The sequence below is a fragment of the Arachis ipaensis genome, chromosome B5, assembly GCF_059453495.1.
Source record: "Arachis ipaensis isolate K30076 ecotype BB chromosome B5, ASM5945349v1, whole genome shotgun sequence".
NCBI classification, from domain to species: domain Eukaryota; kingdom Viridiplantae; phylum Streptophyta; class Magnoliopsida; order Fabales; family Fabaceae; genus Arachis; species Arachis ipaensis.
The window spans coordinates 64,340,072-64,346,663 of record NC_142440.1 but is presented as its reverse complement, the minus strand read 5'-3'; the positions used below and the strand labels follow the sequence as shown (position 1 = coordinate 64,346,663).

General features: G+C 40.4%; 1 non-coding gene across 1 annotated transcript; it reads left to right on the top strand.

Moving 5' to 3' along the window:
* Positions 1–1,713: 1,713 nt before the first annotated feature.
* LOC148564449 (small nucleolar RNA R71) lies at positions 1,714–1,817 on the top strand. Its single transcript, XR_015885322.1, has one exon. It is a non-coding gene; the product is annotated as a small nucleolar RNA R71 (small nucleolar RNA).
* The last annotated feature ends 4,775 nt before the right edge of the window (positions 1,818–6,592 follow it).

Below are 6,592 nucleotides of genomic sequence, written 5' to 3'. Positions count from 1 at the left end.
AAACATGGATGGCTACTATCATCTTTGGGCTTTTCAGATTCTGGTTCAGGCTCAGATGCAGGTTTGAAGACTTTGAAAATGAGCTGTTCATCATGTATTCTCAGAATTAGTTCTCCTTGTTCTACATCTATGAGCGCTCTAGTAGTGGCTAGAAATGGTCTGCCCAGAATGATAGGGTGTAAATAGCTTTCCTCCATGTCCACAATGACAAAGTCTGTGGGGAAATAATAATCTCCTACTTTCACCAGCACATTTTCAACTACCCCTTCAGCTTGCTTCTGAGTTTTGTCAGCCAGTTGTATGATTACATCAGTGGATCTCACCTCGTTCAGTTGTAGCCTCTTCATAAGAGTTAGAGGCATCACATTTATGCTAGCTCCTAGATCACAGAATCCTCTGTCAATTTTTGTTTCCCCTATGATGCAAGGGATATGAAAACTTCCTGGGTCCGTTTTCTTAGAGAGTGTGTCCTTCTTGATGAGAGCGTTGCATTCTTTGTTCATTGTTACCGTTTGTCCTCCCTTCAAAACTCTTTTCTTGCTTAACAATTCCTTTAAATACTTGATGTGTGTGGGCATTTGATGAAGAATCTCAAGAAAGGGAATATTGACATGCAGAGAATTAAATGTCTCTAGAAACCTTGAATAGGTTTTCCTTTTTTCACCTCCTCCTAACCTCTCAGGAAATGGTGCTTTTGGTTGGTATACTTCCATCATGCCTTTTTGCAAATCCTTGGCTTGCTCAGTTCCACTTTCCTGCTTAACTTCTTCCACATCTTCTTTCAAGATTTCTGGTTCCTGCTGTGAGGACCTGATTCCTTCTTCTTCTGAGACTTCCTTCAATATGGTGATGGCCTTGCACTCTTCCAATCTTACTCTCTTTTGTTCCCCCTTAGGATTCTTTTCTGTGTCACTAGGGAACACTGCAGTTGATTTGGGTGCTTGTTGAGATAGCTCTCCTACTTGAGATTCCAACCTTTTGAGTTTTTCACCATGGTTTCTTAAGGTAGTTCTCACATCATCCCTGAAGCTCTTCAATTCAATTATGTCTTGGCTCATGGTTGCCACCATTCCTTCCATCCGGTTTAATTGATCTTGAAATTGTTGGTTCGGATTAGGTTGGGTATGTTGATTATTTTGGCCATGATATGATGATTGGGGGTAAGTGTTTTGTGTGGCTTGGTATGATCTTTGGTTGGAGTTTTGGTATGTGGAATTGTTTTGTTGGTTGTGGTTGTAAGGTTTGTGGTTTTGTGGTTGCGTCTGTTGGTTTCCCCACCCAAAGTTTGGGTGGTTTCTCCAGCCTGGGTTGTAAGTGTTGGAGTGTGGATCATATGATTGCCTTTGTTGGTTTCCCACATAGTTAACCTCATCCCAATCACCTCCTTCAATGCCTACTTCCTCTTGATCTTGTGTGTGTATTGCAGCCACTTGCTTTGTTTCCAATTGCCTGGTAAGCTCTGCTAGTTGCTTGGCAAACACCTTGTTTTGGGCTAGAATTGTATCAACATGGTTCAGCTCCATGACTCCCTTAGTGTTGTGCCTTTCTGATGCATAGTAGTACTCATTCTCAGCCACTGTCTCGATCACTTCAATGGCTTCTTCCATGGTCTTTTTCTTGTTCAATGAACCTCCTGATGAATGGTCTACAGCCTTCCTTGATTCATAAGAGAGCCCATCATAGAAGATGTGCAATTGCACCCAATCATGGAACATGTTTGGTGGGCATTTCCTTGTCAAGTCCTTGAATCTCTCCCATGCCTCGTAGAGAGTTTCACCATCTTGTTGTCTAAAAGTCTGGACCTCAGATCGAAGCCTATTGACCTTTTGTGGAGGGTAGAAACGTGCCAGAAATTTGCCTTCCACCTCATCCCATGTGGTTAGACTCCCCCTTGGGAATGATTCCAGCCACTTAGCTGCCTTGTCCCTAAGTGAAAATGGGAACAAGAGCAATTTATAGGCATCTTCCTGGACTCCATTGGACTTCACAGTGTCACAAATTCTCAGGAATTTTGTGAGATGTTGGTTTGGGTCTTCATTAGCACTTCCTCCAAAGGAACAATGATTTTCCACCAATGATATTAGCTGTGGCTTGAGCTCAAAATTGTTGGCCTGAATGGGTGGTTTCTGGATGCTACTACCACAATTCCCAGAGGTTGGGTTTATGTATGAACTAAGAACCCTCCTCTCAGGAATGACATTGTTTCCATCAGCTCTCTCATGGTTGTGAACTTCTCTATCCATGTTGAGATCTAGAGCTTCCTCAAAATTGTCCTCAGATTCTCCTTCAGATTCCTCTTCTCCCACTACTCTCTTCCCTCTTGCTTCCCTTCTAAGTCTATGAAGGGTCCTTTCCGGTTCGGTATATGGAGGAGTTGATGTCTCTCCTCTCCTACCTGTCATACAAGAACACAGCTCAAACACAAACAAGTGAAATACTCTTGGTTAATGGAAGAGTATGGTTAGATCAATTGAGGAATTAAATCAAACAGTTAGTGAGTCAGTGAGTTAGTTGCATGGATTTAAAGGCATAAAGAAGGAAAGCATGTAACCAAGTGCAGAAATTAAAATTCAACAAGTATCTAGAACAGAATTAATCAAAGCAAGAGAAAATTGCTCAATCTAGTTAGCTTCCAATTTGAGAATTGTCAATCGAAAACCAATCCCCGGCAACGGCGCCATAAACTTGATGCGCATAAATGTGTTATGCTACGATTTAGGAAATTGCACGATCGGCAAAATTCCTTCCGGCAAGTGCACCGGTTATCGTCGTCAAGTAAAAACTCACAATAGAGTGAGGTCGAATCCCACAAGGATTGGTTGAGTGAGCAATTCGGATTAGAAGTGTGTTCTAGTTGAGCGGAATCAAGATTTGAGATGATAATTGCGGAATGTAAAATTGGCGGGAAAAGTAAATGACAAGAAAATTAAATGGCTGAATCTTAAATTGCATGAATTAAAGAGCAGAATGTAAATTGCTGAAATTAAAAGGGAATGGGGATGATTGCAAGAATTGAATTGCAGAATGTAAAGAGAAAGTGGAAATCAGAAATGGGGAATTCATTGGGTTTAGGAGATATTGAAATCTCCGAATCAAAACATGTAAATCTCTTCCTCAACCAATGCATTCATTGAATTTTGCTTGGCAATCTTATATGATTGGATCCCAATTCCTTGGCTCACCAATGCTCTCTAAAAACAAACAAATTCCCAATCCCTTGGTTTAAATGTTCATAAGAAGAGATGATGCTTGATCACTGATTATACCACACAATTTCATGAACCACAATTTGGTAGGATTACATGTCACAATATCCATCCAAACCCCAATCCAATCCACTGTGAGAAAGCTTCTCTAGCATGAATCCTCCATTCCTTTCCCAAGGCTCCGAAGGATTCCAAGTATGAGTAGTCTCTTTCCCAAGACAACTACTCAATGGAATTAGATCGAGAAGCTTTCTAACAAAATTCAAGAGAAAAGATTGAAGAAGAAGATAAACTATTATTGATTCATTGAATTACAATAGAGCTCCCTAACCCAATGAAAGGGGGTTTAGTGAATCATAGCTCTGAATTCAATTACAAAGAAAAGGAAACTAGCTAAAAGTGAAAAGTCCCGGGTCCTTTCTAACTTAACTTCTATCCTATTTATACACTTTCTATATTGAGCTTCAGTTGTGCTTCTTGGGCTTTGAGGCCTCTCCTTGCTTTCCTTTTGCCTTGGGTTTATGATCCATAATCTTGATGAGGTTGTTGATCCAGATCCTGTAACATTTATTGAGCCAACTTAGTGATAATCAAATAATGACACATGACTCAATAAATTGAGATTTCAAACTCATCAATCCTTCAGGCCCAATCCCATAAACCATGATATTCAATTGGGTTTCATACCAAAGTAAGTTTAAGTTAATAATTGTGCTCAAAGACTAACTTAAATCACAATATTTTTGGCCCAGAAACCCTTTTCAAGAGTGGCGTTTAAGTTGTAGTTTAAGCTTAAACTGCAACTTAAACGCCAGACACTTCCAGTGAGGCCATTTGTAGAAGCACGTTTAAGCTTCAGTTAAGGTTAAACTGAAGCTTAAACGTGGAAATGGAAGAAGGTAGCCCTGGAGAGTAATGTAGTCGAACACGTTTAACCTCCAGTTTAAGGTTAAACTGGAGGTTAAACGTGGAAAAGGAATGAGGCATCCTGGAGGTCGAACACGTTTAACCTCCAGTTTGAGGTCAAACTGGAGGTTAAACGTGGAAAGGGGTGTAGGCATACTGGAGGTCGAACACGTTTAACCTCCAGTTTGAGGTCAAACTGGAGGTTAAACGTGGAAGCTTGGAATGGTGGCCCTGGAGGTGTCGAACACGTTTAACCTCCAGTTTGGGGTCAAACTGGAGGTTAAACATGGAGATGGAGAGAGCAACCCTGGAGTGAAAAAACTATCGAACACGTTTAAGCTCCAGTTTGAGTCAAACTGGAGCTTAAACGTGGAATGGCCCCTGGTACTCTTCCTGGTTCTGGCGTTTAACCTCCAGTTTGAGGTCAAACTGGAGGTTAAACGTGGAACTCCTCCCTGGTTGGCATACTCATTCTGGCGTTTAACCTCCAGTTTGAGGTCAAACTGGAGGTTAAACGTGGAATGCTCCTTAAGTGAGGCTTTTCATTCTGGCGTTTAACCTCCAGTTTGAGGTCAAACTGGAGGTTAAACTTCAATCCCAGCATTTCTTATCCTTCATGATTTTGGCGTTTAAGCTCCAGTTTAGGCTTAAACTGGAACTTAAACTCCACATGTGATATACAAGCTTCCTTTATTGATTTTGTTGCTTCCTTGCTTAGCCTCTTCTTCCCTGAAATCATCCAAACAATTGCATCAAAGTCTTGCAAAATTTCATGAGAAATCTTTCATTCATAGCATTTAAGTAATATAACTAAAACTCATGGAATTTGCATCAAAATCATATTGTTTGGATGGTTCATTACTTTGTTCTTCATTTAACCATTTTTGGTTACTTTAAGCTCAAGAAAATGCATAAAACAACTAAAACTAACAGAAAAATGCTAGTGAAACTAGCCTATGATGCCTTGGCATCAGGCATAGAGGTAGACAAGGCTAAGGTAGAGGTGATTGAAAAGCTACCCCCACCTTGCAATGTCAAAGCAATTAGAAGTTTTTTAGGACATGCTGGCTTTTATAGAAGGTTAATTAGAGATTTTTCAAAAATTGCCAAACTTTTGAGTAACTTGCTTGTCTTTAATGTACCTTTTATCTTTGATAAAGAATGCATGCTAGCCTTTGAGGAGCTCAAAAATAGACTTTCCTTTGCACCTATCAAAGCACCACCATGCTGGGATTTACCTTTTGAGTTGATGTGTGATGCATCAGATTTTGCTGTGGGTGCTGTTTTAGGACAGAGGAAAGATAAATTGGTGCATGTTATTTACTATGCTAGCAAAGTCCTTAATGAGAATCAAAGGAACTATAGCATTACAGAGAAGGAATTACTTGCCATTGTCTTTGCTTTTGACAAATTTAGATCATATCTTATTGGCTCTAAAGTAATTGTATTCACTGATCATGCCGCACTCAAATACTTGCTTACCAAACAAGAATCCAAGCCCAGACTAATAAGGTGGATCTTGCTACTCCAAGAGTTTGACATCAAAATTAAAGATAGGAGTGGAGCAGAGAACAAAGTGGCTGACCACCTATCAAGGATCTGATAAGAAGAAGATGAGGCACACCAATTTGCAGTGAATGAGAGCTTCCCTGATGAGCAGTTGATGATGATCCAAGAAGCCCTTTGGTTTGCAGACATAGCCAATTTCAAGGCTATTGGGGAACTACCAAATAACATCAACAAACACATGAGGAGAAAGCTAATCAAGGATGCTAAACACTACATCTGGGATGAGCCCTTTTTGTTCAAAAAGTGTGCTGATGGGATCTTGAGAAGGTGTATTTCCCATGGGGAAGGACAAGAAGTGCTTTGGCAATGTTATGGATCTACATATAGAGGCCATTTTAGTGGGGAAAGAACTACAGCTATGGTGCTACAATGCGGGTTCTATTGGCTAACCACGTTCAAGGATGCAAAGGAATTGGTGTCAAGGTGCGATGAATGCCAAAGGGCTGGAAATCTACCCAAGAAAAATGAGATGCCACAGAGGTTTATAATGGAATTAGAATTGTTTGATGTGTGGAGAATTGATTTTATGGGACCTTTCCCATCCTCCTACTCAAATAATTATATATTGGTGGCTGTAGATTATGTGTCAAAGTAGGTAGAAGCCATAGCCACTGCAATAAATGACAACAAGGTTGTGGTAAGCTTCTTGAGAAGGAATATTTTCAGCAGATTTGGAGTTCCTAGAGCCCTTATTAGTGATGGAGGGACACACTTCTGCAACAAGCAACTTGAGACACTCCTTCTCAGATATGGAGTCAAACACAAAGTGGTAACTCCATATCATCCACAGACCAATGGATAAGCTGAGATTTCAAACAGGGAGCTCAAAAGAATTCTGGAAAAAACTGTTGGAAGCTCAAGAAAGGATTGGTCTAAGAAGTTGGATGATGCATTATGGGCCTACAGGACAG